Raw genomic sequence first — 19230 nt, forward strand, 5'->3', positions numbered from 1 at the left:
GGACATGGAACATTTTTCTACATGTGTCACTGGCTTTATCATATCTAGGAGGGGCCTGGATAACTGGTTAACTGAAAATGGTGGCTGGCTGAGTATTTTAAGATGCAGCGATGGTTATTTTAATATTGTATTGATTTTATATTCCCTTTTTTTTAATACTATTTTTATTGATTTTCAAGTAAGGACAAATACAATAAACACACATAGGTTGTCTGAGCTGGGAGTTGGAGGTACTGCGTTGCAGTGGTTCCACTGCTACTTGGATGGCCGATTCCAGAAGGTGGTGCTGGGGGATTATTGCTCTGTGCCGTGGCACCTAAGCCACGGGGTTCCACAGGGCTCTATCTTATCCCCTATGCTGTTTAACATATACATGAAGCCGCTGGGGGAGGTTATCCGGAGATGTGGACTGAGGTGTCATCAATATGCGGATGATACCCAGCTCTACATTTCCTTTTCATCAAACCCAGGTGAGGCAGTGGCTGTTCTGAACCAGTGCCTGGGCATGGTAATGGACTGGATGAGGGCTAATAAACTGAAACTCAATCCAGACAAGACGGAGGTACTGTTAGCGGGTGGTTCTTCTGTCCAGCGAGGTGATGTTTGCCCTGTCCTGGACGGGGTTGCACTCCCCCTAAAGGATCGGGTCCGTAGTTTGGGGGTGCTCTTGGATCCAGAACTGTCACTTGAGGCACAGGTGAACTCAGTGGCAAAGAGCACCTTTTACCAGCTTAGGCTGATATAGCTGCGCCCTTATCTGGACAGAGATAGCTTAGCTACGGTTATCCATGCTCTGATAACCTCTCGTTTGGATTACTGCAATGCGTTATACGTGGGGCTGCCTTTGAAAACGGTCCGGAAACTTCAACTGGTGCAAAACAGGGCAGCACGCTTACTAACAGGGACTGGCCGACGAGACCATATTACGCCAGTCCTTTTCCAGCTTCATTGGCTGCCAGTCCAGGTCCGGGCCCGATTCAAAGTGCTGGTATTAACATTTAAAGCCCTAAACGGCTTGGGGCCAGGTTATCTGAAGGAATGCCTCCTCCCATATGTACTTGCCCGGACCCTAAGGTCATCCTCAGGGGTCCTTCTCCGTGAGCCTCTGCCAAAGGAAGTGAGGCAGGTGGCTACCAGGAGGAGGGCCTTCTCTGCTGTGGCACCCCGGCTGTGGAATGAGCTCCCTAAGGAGGTTCGCTTGGCACCTACATTTTATGGTTTTAGACGCCAGGTGAAGACCTTTTTATTCTCTCAACATTTTAACAATCTATAAATTTTAAATAACATGGTTTTAAATTTGTAATTTTGCATTGCTGCTGTTTTTATCTGGTTGAGTTTTTATATTGTATTTTATATTATGGTTTTATACTGTTGTTTTATACTTTGAATGTTTTTAATTTTTGTGAACCGCCCAGAGAGCTCCGGCTATTGGGCGGTATAGAAATGTAATAAATAAATAAATAAATAATAAAAGAAAACACTCAACAACAATATAAATGTTCCCACAGCACCACTATAAAAAAGCACGGGTGTTCATTCCTTCAATAAGCACTTGGTACAGAAAAAGATGCAGGTTAAGTTAGAACCTCTGACCAAAAGGATTCCTGAGTCATTGGGGGTCTAGGTTCGCCAGGATTCATATTAATAAATGTGAAAAAGTCCAGCCAGTTTTCCACAAATGTGTCTGATGTTATTTCTCCTCTTGCTAACCTGCTATGTTGTGTCAATTTATCATTTAAAGCTAGTTTCCAAATCTTATCAAACCAGCGTTGATGGTCAAAAGGTCTGTCGCTTTTCCAGAATTGGGCAATTTCCCACCTGGCTGCAACCAGCAAATGGGTGACCAAGGCTTTGGGAATACTTTTTCTATTGGCATTCCTAAAAATAGAAAGTAGAGCCAGTGCTGGGTCAGTTTCTACTTCAACATGAATAATGTTTGTAATGGTTTGGAAAACCCTCGACCAAAAAGTTTTGACCTGTTGACATTCCCACCAAAGATGAATATAAGTGCCAGGAACGGAGCAACCACGCCAACAGAGTGGGGATATATTACCACTAATATGGTGCAGTCTAACAGGGGTGATATACCACCTGTGAGTGATTTTCAGAGTGAGCTCTTTAACTTTTGCTGATATTGTTTTATAGGGTGCTGATTGCCACAAGCTTTTCCATTCACCTTCAGTGAAACTGGTGCACAGGTCATGTTTCCAAATCATTTTTAACCCTCCCTTATCTGGGAATTAACAATTCAATATCATGTGATATATATCAGAAGCTCCCCCTTTAACCTTTCTAGAATAAGTCAGGCAAGCTTTCTCAAATATAGTAAGCGAGCGTGGAATGTTATGGAATTGATATAGAGCATTTGCAAAAGAGACTATTTGTAGTTTTTGGAGCCAGGGACAAGGGAGTGGGCTCAGGTTTGCCTCTAATTGTTGCATTGATATGATTTTTCCTTGTATAAAGAGATCACGAATATGGAAAAAACCTTTTTCTTCCCAACCTGCAAATTGTCTGTACTTAAATTGATCTCTGAATCGGGGGTGGTCTAAAATCGGGGTTAGGGGAGAAGGGGATGGTGCAAACCATTTTGCCCACTTTGCCCATACCTTTAAATTTGCTTTCAAAAATGGGTTATTAATTATTTGAATATGTTTTTTCAATGTTGGAAGGAATGGGATCGCCCTGATCGTAGGGATGCAGGGGGCGCTTTCAATTGACACCCACGGGATTTCTGTCTCATTTCTAATTATTTTGAGTAGTTGCCTCAATTGAAAAGCATCATGGTACAGCCTAAGATTTGGGACACCAACCCCCCCTAGTTTAGTTGGTCGGAATAGTGTCGCTTGATTGACCCGGATGCGTTTGCCCCCTCCACTGACTGTGGATAGAGCTTGTTGCCAACGTTTGAATTCATTTCCAGGAATCTCTACTGGCAGGGTATGAAATAAAAAAGACAGTTTAGGCAACAAAGTCATTTTCAGGGCTGAATTCCTCCCTACCCAAGATAATTTAAGTTTCTTCCACAGTGTCATATCTTTTCTTAGAGCATTCCATAAAGGATCAAAATTGCGCATACGCAGTTGTTTGATTTCCTTAGTGATCTGAATGCCTAAGTATTTTAAACTGCCAAATCTTAAAGTGACTTTGGAAATTCGTTGAATATTGCGAATGGCCTGATTGGCTAACAAGCAATAAAGTTATGAATATTTTTCTGTTCAGCCAAAGGGATATTAAACACAGAGCAAATCAGATTTGTCATAATTGACCTCCAGACCAGCAACTTCCTTGAAGGTATGTATGTTTACTGTATGAAGGATTCCCCTCTGCTGCTGCTGCTGGAGGTGTACAAATTGTGCATGGACTACAAAATCTACCACGAAGCCCAAGCCATGCTCCTTGCATTCTAAGCCAGCATTTCAGAAGTAAGCAGAAGCTTAATTCACTTGATGAAGCTTTTAAAAATACCCAAGTCTTTAACAGCTGAGGCAGATTCTGGTGCCTCTGCTTTGTATATTGTTGTGAAAGCTGCAGGTGTTCGATGGGCTGAGTGCCATGCTGCTTCTCTCTTAAATTCTACCAGCGCTCTAAGACAATTTGGCTTCTGTGGTGAGAGGATCCTCGAAACTACAGATGGTTGCTTTTTAAATAATTATTGGTCGCATTGATACCCCGCTGTCGGTGCCCCTCCCGATCCCACCCATGAGGCAGGTTAGGCTGAGAGTCCGCGCCAGGCCCAGCGCCACCCTGTAAGCTTCATGGCCAAATGCGGACTTGAACCTGATTCTCCCTAGTCCCAGTCTAACACTGTAACCACTACACTATGCTGCCTCTCAGTGGGAGAAGAGACACCCCAGAGTGAACCTCACCCGTTTCCCCTTTCTTCTTCAATGAATGAAAGCCTGTAGGAGAAACCAAGCGATCTGGCACATGGCAGAATATTCCTTGAGTGATCAAACTATGAGTCCAATTTATAAAAGGTTTATTAAGGTTTAAGATGAGGAAGTGGGAGAAAGAAGAAAGCATATATAGAAGTTTGTTTGAAGAAATGTGTAGTAAATGATTTATGGTGAAGATTTTTGTGTTTGATTCAGATACATTTGTTAATGTTAGATAATTGGTTTGATTTTATCATATTTATTTTTTGCAACAGGCCCGTTCCTCTTCTTAGCCTCTTAGGCCTTTCGTTACTCCAATTCCAGCCCTGTCTGGGATGGGGGGGGGGGGGGAATCAACCAGTTAGGCGAAGCTGCTGCTGCTGCTGCTGAGTCGCATGTTTGTCCTGCGCTTAGGGAGAGGAATGAGGCAGGCAGGACAAGAGGCGTGCATTGGCGCAATCTTTGTTCCTGACAGATACATCCACCAGGAGGAGGTCCTGCATACATTACATGGGGTAAAACATGGGCCACGATCCTATTCTTTGGGATCCAGCGGAGGGATTCCTAAAGGGAGAGGCATTGACCCTGTTTCGCCGGCATGCTAAACCACGGTGGTTAAGCATTTTGAGGTAAACATCATGGCTTAGCATGTTGTGTGAACCATTCCTAACCATGGTGGCTATGGAACCACGGTTTAAACACACACTCACCACTTGCTGCAAGAGGGTCGACAGCCTAACCGTGGCTTCGCATGTCCTCTGAACAGGCCCGAAGTCTACTGAGCCTGTTTCCTTAGTTGTGTTCTTTTGATCGTGAGTTTAATTTCACCAGATGAAGAACAGTTAACACCCACACACCACACCTTTCCTGGTGTGTACAACTCCTCATTTCCTAAACCTCTGTTGCGGAGGGTGGCTGTTCGCGCAAGTTGCCTCAATATGTCCCTGGCCTGAAGTCCGGGTGGTGGGCAGGAGTGTTCTGCAGCCCGCCTCGCTTACTCCAGGTGGCCTTTCCACAGCTTCCAGCCACACGTGATGTGCCGCCTCCCATCCTCCCCAGGCCCTGGGTGGAGTCACAGGCTTCATGTCTCCTGGAAGTGATGCAGGACCCAGGAGGAGTTAGGAAAACGCCTTCAGCTTTTTGCAGCTCCCAACATTGCTCTTCCTCACGGCAAGGACCATTTTGTGTGTGTGTTTCCTGTGGGTGGGTGTTGCCCACGTAGCCTAGTCGCTGGATTGACATTTGTGGATTTTAACTGGAGCTTAACTTCAGCCAGGGTGTCGTTTTCAGTGCCTGGCCTCAGGCGGCCCTTAAAGGCAAGCTAGGGTTAAAGAAGTCTTTAGCTGCCAAATTTGGGCTCCTTTTAAGTGTAATAGAACATAATAATAATAATAATAATAATAATAATAATAATAATAATAATAATAATAATCTGTGGCACAGAAATGGGATAGGAAACCAACAGAAATTTGGCAGAGCAGTAAGTAGTTTGCAAGTGCATTGAAAGGCCCGTGCCTTTCGACAGAAGGCCAAGCCTTCTACCTCTGCAGTCCCTGTCCTCTGTGTTCATCACTTGGGGAAGGGAAGGGACTGGGGCCACCAGTTGCTGATCAGCCTGACGTGGTTTATTTGTTTAAAACATTTGCTCTAGACTGATTCCAAGATGGTTTACAAATTTTTAGAAATTAGGAATGCATTAAAACAGTGAAGTGCTTAAATAAACTGGCACATGAAAAGGAGCACACTTGGGCAAGTTAGCTCTTGGGTACGTGAAGAGGTTTACACCTGGCATCTGAAAGGAAAGCAGCATGGATGCCAGTGGTACATTTTATTTATTTATTTATTTATTTATTTATTTATTACACTTATATACCGCTCCCATAGCCAGGGCACTCTGGGCGGTTTATAGAAATTCTAAAATTGAGGTAAAAACAAGTATACAAAATTTAAAACTCTAAAGCACAGTACATACACGCATAAAGCATTAAAAACCGATTAAAACTAAACATGTGGGTCATTAGGATGTGCCGCCATATGCCTGGGCAAAGAGGAAAGTCTTAACCTGGCGCTGGAAAGATAGCAGCGTTGGTGCCAGGCGAGCCTCCTCAGGGAGATCATTCCACAGTCTGGGGGCCACCACCGAAAAGGCCCTGTCCCTCGTTGCCACACTGCTTGGGCACAGCCACTGAAGTGGCCGTCTCTGTCCTCGCTGCCCAATGTGCTTCTGGCCAGGGTGGCGCTCAGAGGAGGAGCAGGAGGAGGAGGAGGAGGAGGAGGAGGAGGGGCCTGGGTGGCAGGTCGATGCGGCTGACCTCTGAGTCCCCGTTTGCTCCTTCCCCAAGGCTCTCGCCTCTGAAGGGCTGATGGCGCCACGTCTTCAGCAACGGCCCTGTCTTTTTTCGTTACTGTTTTTTGTGCTCCTTTTGTACATTGGGCCAGATTTGAAGAAGCTAAGTGCCCTCAGCTCTGCCTTGAAGGATTCTTCTGTCTTAATTGATGGTGCCATTTTAAGCAGTTACACTGTTGAGAATTTCCAGAATGAGCGCAGAAGAATTCTGGAACAGCTGCAGGAGAGACGCGCTTTTTCTGTGGCACGGGGAGTGGCAGAACTTGCAGAGTTGCCTGTGGACAACGTTGTTATCCAAGAGGTGTGCTGTAGTCCGTGTGGGTCCAAGGAATGTCTGGACACATGTTTGGAGCCGCCTGGGGCGGGCTCTCCAGAAAGCATAGGAATTTCCCCGAGCATCTTGCCTGTCCGTTTGGCATGGGGTCAGGGTGGGGTGGGGGTTCTCCCAGGCGGCAGGTGCTTCAGGATTGGCCTCCCCCCGTCCTTCTCCGTGGTGCTCTGCAGGAGCTGGGCTGTTCCTTCGGTGAGCTCTCCGCCCATGATTCTGAGAAGCTGCTTCGGGTGATCCTGTCCTCCCAGCAGCCAGACAGGGGCAAGAAGGCCCAGGCCTTCCTCACCACCCAGGGGCTGGAGCCAGAGATGGTGGCGGAGCTCGTGGCTGAGGAAGTCACCCGAGAAGTGCTGGCGCCTTTGCAAGGAAAAGGTGTGTACGGGCGAGTGGGGGCTCCAGTTCATAGGCCCATAGAATAGTCGAGTTGGAAGGGGCCTGTAAGGTCATCAAGTCCAACCCCCTGCTCAATGCAGGAGCCCACCTTAAAGCATCTCTGGCAGAGGGTTCTCACTGCTGTTGGTCTGTTTGCTCCGTTCCACACAGTTGATCTCCAAACTCTGGGAGTTTGGCTGACATTGTGCCTCTTGATACCAACCAAAACATTGTAGTGGCCCTTTCTCGATGCTGCGTTACGTTGTCAGCTCACGTTTATTTATTTATTTAAGCATTTTTATGCCGCCATTCAGCCAAAAAAGGCTCTCATGGCGGCTTACAAAAGTATTTCCTGACAGTCCCTGCCCACAGGCTTACAATCTAAAAGACATGACACAAAAGGAAAGGGGATTGGGAGGGAGGAGGAGGAGGGATCTGTGACTGCCTGCACCCCATCCCACCCTCTTTACATCATCATCACCACCACCATCATCCAATTATTTATTACTGGACATCTTTCTCAGACCCAAAGCATCTTACAACAAGAATGAAAATACTTTTAAAAATTAAAATAATAAGTCACTGCTTCTGCCATGGCCGTGGCATTTAAATGGCTTTCTTGGGCCAAGGGCAGAGCTCGTGCAACTTATGGGGGAAGAACTCCTAAACTTGCGAGAGGAGAGGCTGCCTTCGTGGCCCAGGTGCTCAGCAGAGGAATGTGCTGTGGCCGCTATGTCATTCTGGGCCTGCTGTCTGTACAGGGGAAAAGCAAGTCTTAAATCCAGCAGAGGAGAGCGAGGCGTTCCTGCAGTTGGCCAAACTGTGCCAGGACCCCACCCTGGTTGGCGTGAAGCTATTGGATAAAATTTCAGGAGCTTGCCTGCAGTAAGTGTTTATCTCTGGACGTCCAGTAATGTCACGCTTACGAGGACTTGGGTCTTGTGACTAAGACGGCTACCCCAAACATGCGCACTTGGCCACAGATCTCGTCGCAGTCCCTGGGACGTCATGTCCGAGTACACATAGATACGACTGTGCTGTAGGGGCGACCTCGTGTCCTGTCCTTTTGCTCTCTTGGCATGGTGGACATCTGGGAAATGCGATGCCAGGAGCTGCATTCGTGGAGGCCTCGGTTCACATGCTGCTGCAGTTCCCCAGGCTGCACGTGTGTCTAGGGAGCAGTGCAGGTTTACCGCTTGAGCCCTTTGAGAATGTGCGAACATTCCCAGAAGGGGAAAGCGGTGGTCTCCATCTCTGACCTTCATGACTCAAGCCTGGGAACTGAGTCTCTGGGTCTCCCACAGCTGAGAGGTTGGCTGCTGGGGGTCCCATTCAGCAGACAGTAACAAGGCAGGGACTTAAATCCCGCTCTTTGGCTTTTGGGCCACAAGAACTCTGTTTTAAGCAAAATGCTTACTGATGGGAGCCCCCATTCCTCCCTCCCTTAGCTACAGAGCTCCTGATCCTCGCCCATAATTGCTTCAGCCTCACGTGTCATCTGGAAGGGATTATTCGCGTTCTCCAAGCTGCCCGAACGCTCACGGACGAACACTTAGCACCCAGCGAAGAATACGGCCTTGTGGGAGGTAGAGACGGCGGCGGTGGCGGCAGCCCCAAAAGCACCCCGTGGAGGATGTTGAGCGGCTGCGGTGCCCCTTCCTCCCCCTGGTCTTTGGGGTTTTAGAGCGGCAGGCTGTTGTGGCTCCCACTGATTCCCGGAGCTCCGCTGTCTCCCTCACTGAGCAGGGAAGGCCGTGGCAAGGCAGACGCTCGCCTGCCCGCGCCTGTGCAGGGTGGCCTGTGCTCCGACACAGGTCTTGTTCTGTTGTGCTGCACGTTGACTTACGCCAGCAAGCGTCCTGCAGTGTCTCTCGTGAGAAGCAGTGCCAGGAGTCGGGCCTTGTGTGTGGAAGCGAGTGGCTCTCCACTGGTCTGGTGAGAGAGCAGCCATTGCTTCCTCCTGGCCTTGCGTTCGTTTCTTCCGTTGCTCAGTCTCTCAGCTGGGGAGTTCTTGCCTGCAGCTGGGAGGTGTCCATAGTGTCTGGAACCCCACTGAAATGGGGGAAGTGGCTGGTCAGTGGCATTCCACAGGCAGGGACTCTGTCCCAAGTGGAAGAGTGGGGCTGTCATGACACAGCACTGCTCCAACGGCAACGTGTGGGGTGACGTTTTGTGGGTTCTGAAGCTCAAGCTCTTTTCTCTCCCCAAAGGTTCGACTTCTCACTGGCATCGGCAGGTACAACGAGATGACCTACATCTTTGACTTGCTGCATGAGAAGCACCACTTTGAGGTGCTAATGAGAAAGAAGTTGGACCCGGTGGGTACAAACAACAGAATCCACCCTTCCCAGTCCAAGAGTTCCAAATTGTAGAACCTCCAGTGCCTTTGTTCTGCTTGTTTCCCTCTTCCAAAATAACCGCCCCAGTCCCTGCATTCCCACGACATGTTGCCCCGTGCTACCGAACTCTCCATCACTTGCCCATGCCCTCACCCTTGAAGGCAGGGGTGGGCAACCTCTGGCCCTCCAGGTGTATTTGGCCTACAGTTCCCCTCCCTCCGCCTTAGCCAGCAGAGCCAGTGATGAGGGACGGCAGGACTTGGAGACCTGGATATCTGCTGGAGGACCACAAGTTGCCCCACCCCCGTCTTAAGGGCAGGTTTTTCTTGCCACCTTTACGCTCCTTCACAAGCGACTGTGAGGCCTGGCGTTGCTGTTGGAGGGCTCTGCTCAGCGCCAGAGCTCACTTGCCCTGAGGATTGGCGCTGGCCAGGTCCCAAGCCACGCGCTGCCTTCACTCTCCGCCCCTCCCTCTTTGGCAGAGCGGGACCCTCAAGACAGCGCTGCTGGACTACATCAAGCGCTGCCGCCCAGGAGACAGCGAGAAGCACAACATGATCGCCCTCTGCTTCAGCATGTGCCGGGAGATTGCGGAGAACCACGAGGCGGCAGCCAATGTCCAGCTGAAGCTCATTGAATCCCAGCCTTGGGGTAAATTGCCGCTCGTCCCGGGGAGCCCCGGGCGGGAGCCACCCGGACCTGGAAACGGTGGGATGTCTGAGGTGTTCGATCTCAGGTGGAGGAGGAGGAGGTGCCGTGGGGGTGGGTTTGAGGGGGTGGGGGTGGGGGTGGGGGAGCGTGTGTCCCCTGACACAGAGTAGGTCCCCTGACACAGAGCAGGCGGCATCGCTGCCCACCGTGGTCATACAATCACCCTGCTCTCTCCTTTCCAGAGGAGTGCCTTCAGAACACAGCCCTTTTCACCTATCTGATGCAAGAACTATCACACCACAGAACACATGGAGCAAACACTTCACAGCTCACCTTTAAATTGAAACCTGTTGGACTACCACTCCCAGCATCTATTCCCATGCTGGCTGGGGCTGATGGGAGCTGAGGGCTACAGGCTCCCATCACTATTTTAAACCTTCATCCAGCCCCATTCAGTGTTCCATTTTACCTTGGAATAGCTCTCAGCAGCGTCGATAAAGAGGGTTAGGGCTTTCATCAAGAGCTTCTTCAGGTGTGGCACGTTCTGTTACGAAGGAGCTCCGCCTTGCTGCCACTTTAAGTATATGCTTAGCACTTAGACTCTAGAAAATCCAGTGTGCCTGAGTAGGTGCATCAAGCAAAGGCGTGGAGACCTGGAGCATAAACACTGACTCTTGTGGCTGCCTTTCTACCCACACAGGATGCGAAGAGGTGCGAGAACCTCTGGGCATACGCTCATGCTTTACGCTCTGCCTAGTCCTTTTGCACACAGCCACCCTGGGCTCACCCATTATTATTATTATTATTTATTTATTTATTTATTTATATAGCACCATCAATGTACATGGTGCTGTACAGAGTAAAACAGTAAATAGCAAGACCCTGCCGCATAGGCTTACAATCTAATAAAATCATAGTAAAACAATAAGGAGGGGAAGAGAATGCAAACAGGTACAGGGTAGGGTAAAACTAACAGTAGAAAGTAACAGTAGAATTGGCCCGTCGGAGCCAAGCAATGGTAAACCACTACGCCAGAGAACTATTCCTATCGGTAAAGCATTAGCATTAGTGAAGGTCAGTGACCCTCCATCCAGGATTTGCAGAAGAACTCCCATTGTGTCTGAAGGGGAGAACTAGCTCAGGCCCTCGTTGTTACTTTCAGCTTCGCATGCTGCACCTTTGGTGGTGGGGAAAAACCCTCCTATTTGCAGCTCCAAATCACAGTCTGCTCTGCCCATGCAAATCCAAACCTGGTGTCCGGTATGTATCCAGTTGCCCTGTTGCAGCCTTCCCAACCTGGTGCTGTCCAGATGGTTTGGACTACAGCTCCCACTGACCATTTCTGACCATTGCCCATGCTGGCTGGGGCTGGTGACAGTTAGTCCAAAGATCTGGAGCGCAACAGGTTGGGAATAATGATAATTTTATCTCTTACCTGCCTCTCCGTTTGGATCAAGGTGGGGAACGACAGTAAGTATAAAATACTGATTAAAAACATAGTATACACTGTTAAAACATCCTAAAAACATCCTAAGACTCCACTGGATATGCCTGAGATCCGTCTTTATAGCTTTCTTAAATGCTAAAAGACTGTTAAGTTGACGAATCTCCTCCGGCAGGCCATGCCACAGTCTGGGAGAAGCAGAAGAGGTCCTCTGGGTAATACATGTCAGCCTAATTTTGGCTCGCTGATGGAAATTCTTCCCAGAGAACCTGAGTGTGCGAGGTGGATTGTACAGGTGAAGGTGACCCCGCAGGTAGCCTGGACCCAAACCAAGGCTGTCCTGTTGCAGCTAGGTGCAGTGACTGCAGCTGCTTCCTCCTTGCTTACCTGACTCCTTCTCTTCATCCTTCCTCTTTGAGGACTTCTGTGTGCGTCAGTCCTTGCGCTGCAAGAGGCTGACAAAGCTCATTACGCTGCAGCTCCACTTCCTGAACACCAACCCCAAAACCAAGCTGATCAACCTGAGCCAGAAGAGCCTGCTGGAATGTGCCATGTCCCTGCCCAGGTTCTACCCGGTGACGAAGAGGACAGGAGAGCTTTCACCATCGGGAACAGCTTACAGCTATTGTTGGATCTTGAGTATTTTTCCTTGCAAGAGCTTGATTGGAGCTCGGTCCTGTTGTGGGCCCAGACACTTCCCTTGTTCTTTCTGAGAGCCTGGCTACTTTTCATGCTGTGAATGTGACATGCAGTCAGGATCTCAGTACGATGGACAGAGAGCCTTAGGGGGCAGAGTCCTTTTGTTGGCAGGGGGCAGCGTGCAGCTCCTAGCATGCTCCTGCTCCTGCTCCAACTGGGATCTCTTCCCTCTCCACTCCCAATCTCTCGCTAGGCAGCAGTCGTGGCTGAGGCCTATGACTTCGTTCCGGACTGGGCTGAAGTCCTGTATCAGCAAGTGATTGTAAAGGAGGACTTCAGCTACCTGGAGGAGTGCAAGCAGCGTGGCCTGCTCAAGGCGAGCACCTTTGAGGAAATGGCCCAGGAGTAAGTCCTCTGCAACCAAGTGAACCATTTGAAGCCCAATTCTCCAGTGGGGAGACTTCTCCCAAATCAGGTTTTCTGTATCATTGGGATACTGGCTTCATGTCTTCAAGTCCTTCAGAGTACGTACTGAAAGGGGGTAGATCTCATTCTTTCGGCACTAGGTTGAACTAATGGAGAGGCTGGCCGTAGGATGAAAGCAGAGGGGGTGAGGACATCTGTTAACAGTATGACCATCTCTTTCAGGTTCAAGCAGCGTGCAGGCAATGAACCGGCTCTAAAAAACCTGAAGAAGCTGTTGACCTATTGTGATGATATCGATGTGTATTACAAACTAGCTTATGACAACCAGTTCTACGACGTAGTGAACATGCTTCTGAAGGATTTCCACATTGGCAAGAACACACGTGAAATAATAAAATGGTTCTTTGCTTTCTGACCTACATTGATAGTGGAGGAATGTCTCAAAGGTGCAAAGGTGATCTTAGGACTTTGCACTGCTTTTAGGTCTAACTTTTGTGTCATTAAACTTTATTACTAAATTTATTATTCGGGTTATGAACGGAACAGCGGAGTCTTAAAAGACAGAGACTACAATCCTGTTGTAGAACTCCGTTAAATTTTACTGATCGTATTGCTTCGTGACTCCTCTGTCTCAAAGTTACATTTCTCCCAAATCATTTTAAATTCCTTTTACTGTATGGTGGTTAAAACTACTGTTAAGCCAAGAGCAAGTAACACACTGGCCAAATGTCAACGCCAGATTAAGGTTGTCTCTGGCCAGCGCAGTATTGAAGTCCAGTGCGCATGCAACATTTACACATGCGCACCCTTCAGCCCTTATTTGCCAACCGTGAAATTCCCCCAGCAATTCATCTCAGATACAAGGGAATTGAAATAACACTTTTTCCAAGGAGATACAACAGAAAGATATCATGTAATTTTGTTTTATTTAACGGCTGTAGCTCTCAAGCGTGTTAAATTAAATTGCTATAACAAAGTCAGAGGTGTGGCCTTTCTTGTTGCTGTTCTCGTTCTGCTTTTACATATCTGTGGTTGGCTTATCTCAGCACAGCTACAATCCACAGAAAATGTGCGTAAGTGGGAGCCCAGCTGCCCCTGGCATCGCTACATCGCCTCTGAGCTCCATCTTCCTCCCCTGCATAGTTCAGCTGTTTCATGCAAGGCTTTCACAGCAGATCACTCTAGGACCTGCCAAAAATGCCTCTCCAAGGCAGGCTTGCCTCTGGTGCGGATGTGATATTTACTCTGCACATGATCCCACCCCCATCCTGTCCTCTGAGTTTGAGCCAGAATCTGTTGGGAGCCGGAAGCCTCCTACCACTACTAGCACCACAACCAGCAAGAGCGTGGAGAGCGGCACTTCCAGGGATTGGCCCACAATGGTGGAGTTCCAGTCATGTCGTGAGTCGCCAAGGGCTGGGAATGAAGTCTTTGGAGACGTTTCTGAGCTGTCTGCTTGCTTCGGGGGGTGGAGTGGGGTGGGCCACGGAATGAGTCCACCTCTTCAGTTGGTGCTGGGACCTGTGCATGTGTCATCCCGTGAGGGCTGCCTCCAGTGAGATGGCTCATAATTGGAATGGCAATATTCAAAGAACTGGGTATGTTGGCCTTGAGAAGAGAAAGATGAGGAGGGTTAGATAGCACTTTTCAAGTACCTAAAGCATTGTCACACAAAGGAGGCCAAAACATGTTCTCTGTCATCCAAGTGCGGATTCTATTTATTATTTATTTTATTTATTATATTTTTATACCGCCCAATAGCCGAAGCTCTCTGGGCGGTTCACAAAAATTAAAACCACAGTAAAACACCCAACAGGTTAAAACACAATTACGAAATACAGTATAAAAAGGATTCTGGCTGAATAACAGGGAAATTTCTCTACTGGTTAGAGCAGTCAGAGAAGGGAACCAACTGTCTTGGGAGGCAATGGGCTCCCTATCACTGGAGTAGTCAACCAGAGACTGGACCACCATCTGGCAGCGATGCTCTAAGAGGGATTCCTGCACTGGCGCTGAGGAGTGGGTCGAACGCCCTGGCCTAGAAAGCCCCTTCCAGTTCTATGATGCAGCCTGGGGAATGAACTAGGGCGTGGCAGTGTTGGGCCTCAGTGGAGGGCCCCCAGAGCCACCGCCCCCCCCAGCCCTCCCTATGTATTCTATTTTTAATTTGACCAATAACAGGTGTTCTTTGGGCAGATTACAAACAGAATAAAATATAATGCAGAAAACAAAGGGTGTAGGAATCAATCTTTTTAAAATATATAAAACTAAAATCTAGCCATAAAATCTAAAAACTAAACTCTAAAATGGCTGTGAGAAAAGAAATGTCTTTGCCTGGTGCCAAAAAGATAACAATGTAGGTCCCAGGCGAACCCATTCCCCAAATCGGAAGGCCTCTGCCTCACTTGTAGCCTCCCGTCCCGCCTCCTTTGTCAGGGGCATTTTTAGAAATGCCTCCGAAGAGGACTGAAGGGTCTGAGTAGGTACATACGGGAGAACACTTTGCTTTAGAAATGGGGGTGCAGGGGTGCAGCTGGTGTTCAAGCTATGCAATCTGTCTGCATTTAGTTCTGAGTATCAGCTGAATTTAATATTTTTAAAAAAATGGTGTATCAAGCATTTGTTTCTTTATCCTAGCAACCATCGAGAGAGTCCTAGATACAACCTGAAACCATCACAGTACTTGATAGAGGCTGATTTTGACTGGCTCCTCCACAGGACCATTTCTGCTCAGGAGAGGTGCTGCCTCTCCACAGGGCCGGTGCTACCATAGAGGCCACTCAGGTGGCCACCTAGAGCGCCAAGCTAAGAGGGGCGCCGGGCCCAGCGCAGCACTCACGCGTGTTGGCTGTGAGCCGGCCTGGCCTGAGGATTCAGTTGGGCCTGGGCGGGCGAGATGGCGCCCTGCGCCCGCCCAGCTGAAGCAAAGCCAGGGACACTGGGGTGGAGGTGGAGGTGGAGTGGCTCCACGTTCAGACTTCCAGAACGCGCCCGGAAGAGAGAGAGAGAGAGAGAGAGAGAGAGAGAGAGAGAGAATGTATGGGTGAATGGGGTGCATGGGGTCTTTGAGTGAATGTGTGTGTTCATGCGTGTATTTGTTTGGAGTGAGTGATGCTGAGTGCGTGTGTGCGTGTGCGTGTGAGTTGGGGGGGATGATTTGGAGATGATATTCCTATTAAATAATGCATTTTAGACCCATAGACGTTCCTTTCCAATTTGTTTGCTATAATTGGCATGACGTATTTCTTGCACTTTAAAATCAATGTAGCAGTTTCAAGTTTTGTGCTTCTTATTTTTTCCAGGAAACATATATTCTTAAAAATCAAAGTTGGCATTGTGTGTGTGTGTGTGTGTGTGTGTGTGTTTGTGTGTGTGAAAGTAGCTCACCTTGCCTAGGGCGCAAAATAGTCTGGCACCGGCCCTGCCTCTCCATGTAAAGAAAAGAAATGGAAAGACCCAGGATAAAACCAGCCAGTGTAGAGGCCCCTCCCTGAAAGAGGGAGCAGAAACAGCAGAACAGTTCTGGGAAGAAATGGTCATGTCGAGAAGCCCTAAAGAAGCCCTGAATTCCACACTAAGTTGTTACTGGAGTTCCTGAATCTTCACCTTTAGTGGGGAGGTGGAAAGTCTCTCACAAATCACCTAATACGATGATTCGCATAATGAAACTTTTATGTTTGGTGCCACCACTCAGGCTTAAGATTGGAAACCACTGCGTCCAATATCACTATGCAATACTCTGGATGTCCCCATGCAGTAGACTCACCACTTCCATCCTATCTAGTCCAGCTGTAATTGATAGGAGAGAGAACAGTGGTGCTTAAAGACATCCTAAAGACATCCTGACAACTGAAGGAATACGTCCATTGTGCTAAAAGCAGACTGGGAGGGCTCTTCCCCCAGCCGTTGCCTTCATCCTCCATTGTGAACCTTAAAAGTTCTGTTTGTTTTTCAAGTTAGCTAAGACAATAAAGGTGTGGCAAAGCCTGTCCTTGTCAGTATCTGCTCTTAACTCATAAACCATCGCCAGGGCTAGCCAATTTCCAGTGCACCCCCAGATTGCCTCCCACCTATACTAGTGGTGAGTCTGAATAGACACCCTTTATGGAGGCCAAGAAGACCCTCCCACCCCACCCCACCTGTGCCAATCGGGACCTCTGAAAGGGCCTCTTAAGAGGCCATTTCATATGTCCCGATTGGCACGGGTGGGGGGAGCAGTCATCTTCGAATCCAGGACGCTGGGGTTGGGGGGCGGCTTCAGAACAGCGTGCCTGCCTAGGGCGCAAAATAGATTGGCCCTGGCCCTGGGTACATTAGTGTATGGGATGTAGCAAACTCTGGTACATTAGAGAAACATCCTTATTCTGTTATTGGTTTCTCTTTTGAAAGGGAGATAATGACCTAAATCCAATTGCTACTCCCAACTGGAGTCGACACAGTGAATCAATGGGAACTTGGCAAGTCCATACTTATCTTCGTTCCATTGCTTCACTGAGTCTGCTCATGTGAGGACTAGCAACTGGACTGGTGATCTGACCTATTTCTGTAATAGCCAGAAGTGCAGAATGCAATACTGCAGGACCTAGAGTTCAGCCAACTAGGAATCAGATCTTTTCTAGGAGTGAAAGAGAGAGACGGTATTTTAAAATCTGTAAAAAAAAAAAAACCACACACAATGTGTTTTACATTTTGAGATGGTGTCAAAAGGCGTGCCTCAGGTAGTACGAGGTTGAGAACTAGAGCTCCATATGGAACTGTTCAACATCTGCACACAACATAATTATCTCCAGTTAGAAAGATGAAAATGGAAACAGCCTTCACAAAGTTTGAGGGAAGCCTTTAGAACAAGGAGTCGCAGAGCTGACTCAAGTATGCGGGCACCAAACGTGATCTTGAATGGAGTAGTGAGCACTAACGGAATCAAAGAAGAGCCACGCTGTTCTAGATTAAACCCAGAACGGGAGATGGTTTAAGACCACCATGAATCTCACCAGGTTTGCATATTCTCCCAATATCCATCACACAGAAAAAATAGAGACATAGCACTTACTTGGGCACGAAATCCTGGTTTGACCGGGCTTGCACAACTTCCTGTAGGCCATCTTTGTCGCGGGATTTAGAAGGGTGCATTCTTTGCAAAGGTTTTGGACGAAGTCTGACTGCAGGGCAAAGGGTCATCTTGTGGTGAGTGGCCGTAGTCAATGCCTTCACGGCAGCTGAATTCGTTCTCTGAAAAAAGACACATGCGATGCAAACTTGAGGCGACTGCCCTGGCAGATTCAGGACTAGCCATTAATGCTTGCCCCATGTCCGAGATAAGCGTGTTCGGTGCCGGCTGAGCGCTTTCAAGGGGATTCCTTTTAGCTGGTAATCTTATAGTGTAGGAAGCCATCTTGGCCATGTGAGTGAACAAAGTGTGCTAACTGGTTGCTGTCAGGGAACAGATGAGGCTACTATTAACTTCTCAGGGATTATTCTCTTCCCAGCCTTCACGCTGCTCTATGGCCAATACAGTTGTCTTTCTAAATGACAGATATGCAGAGCTGCCGTGTCATTTTTACTTCACAAACATTCAGGAGCGTCTGTTCATTCTCCTGCTTCCGTCTGGGTACTACAGGGCAATGGCAAACCTGGTTTTCAAAACTGGCCCTGCAGTCTGCCAGCACTTCACACAGTGGGGATACGGAAGCAGAGAACTCACCAGCTGAAGCACACCCAAAGAGGCAAAGCCGGGGGGTGGGGTGTCACGACGCTAGGGGCACTGCTTGTAAGCCCAGAATTACTGTGGACATCAGCCCAAATCCACTAAAACGGCAACCAGCCTGTGGAAGCGATCCTCCCTCCGCACTTTTGGAGTCTGCTTTAAAATCTTATAGGCCATAAGGAAAAGGAGTAGATGCTAGGGCTTCAGCATGGGAGCTCCTTTGATCTATTCACAAGCAACGGGGGTTACCTTGAATACCAACGAACCAGTTTCGGGCCGGTACTCCAGGAACTGGACACCACATTTCCGACAGTCGGCCTCTAAGGTATTTTCATATTTCATTTTTGCAAGCTGGTTTGGGCTCTTTATCAAGCCACCTGAGGTTTTGTCAGTGGGCCAATATTCATCCAATGTAATTTCGGCTCGCCTGTTAAAAAAACAGAGGGTTGGAGACCTGGAACGCAAATACACCTGCAATTAAACTTCACGAAGGCCGCACATTTAGTCATGGAGAACGCAAGCCAACTTTCCGGCAACAGGAGCTCTGCATTACCGATTTAAACCTTGCCCGAAGGGTGGAGCCAATCTGGCATCTGGGTAGATGACAACGTATTTCCTGCAGATGCCCACAATCTCATCTAGGTTCAAGTTGGTCAGGTTGACTTCGCCTTCGAAGTAAATTGAGCCATAGCCTAGAGAGAAGACGATGATTAGCACGGGGTCAGCCCAAACTGGATGGCTGCGACGATACACCAAAATCATCCTGCGCACACAGCTACATGTGTCTTAGAAATGTAGTGTAAGCATGTGCCAGAGGTCAGCCTTGGAGCAAGCAAAGTGATGAAAGAGGAGAGTGCTTCTGAGAACATGCAGAGGGCCTTTTACACCTCAATAAGCACTGGTGCAGCTAGGTAATTTTAGACATTAATTTTAAATTAATGAAGGTGAAGGTAAATTAAGGTGCTGTGGGGTAAATCTTTTGCAACCACTAGGCAAAACTAGAATCATAGAATAGTAGAGTGGAAGGGTCCTATAAAGCCATGGAGTCCAACCCCCTACTCAATGCAGGAGCCCACTTTAAAGCATACACGAGAACATA

At 48.3% G+C, this 19230-nt stretch overlaps 1 pseudogene; it reads left to right on the plus strand.

The window, feature by feature from the left end:
* LOC134409713 (spatacsin-like) overlaps positions 1-13403 on the plus strand; it is a 104327-nt pseudogene extending 90924 nt beyond the window's left edge.
* The last annotated feature ends 5827 nt before the right edge of the window (positions 13404-19230 follow it).

This window comes from Elgaria multicarinata, chromosome 16, assembly GCF_023053635.1.
Source record: "Elgaria multicarinata webbii isolate HBS135686 ecotype San Diego chromosome 16, rElgMul1.1.pri, whole genome shotgun sequence".
NCBI classification, from domain to species: Eukaryota; Metazoa; Chordata; class Lepidosauria; order Squamata; family Anguidae; genus Elgaria; species Elgaria multicarinata.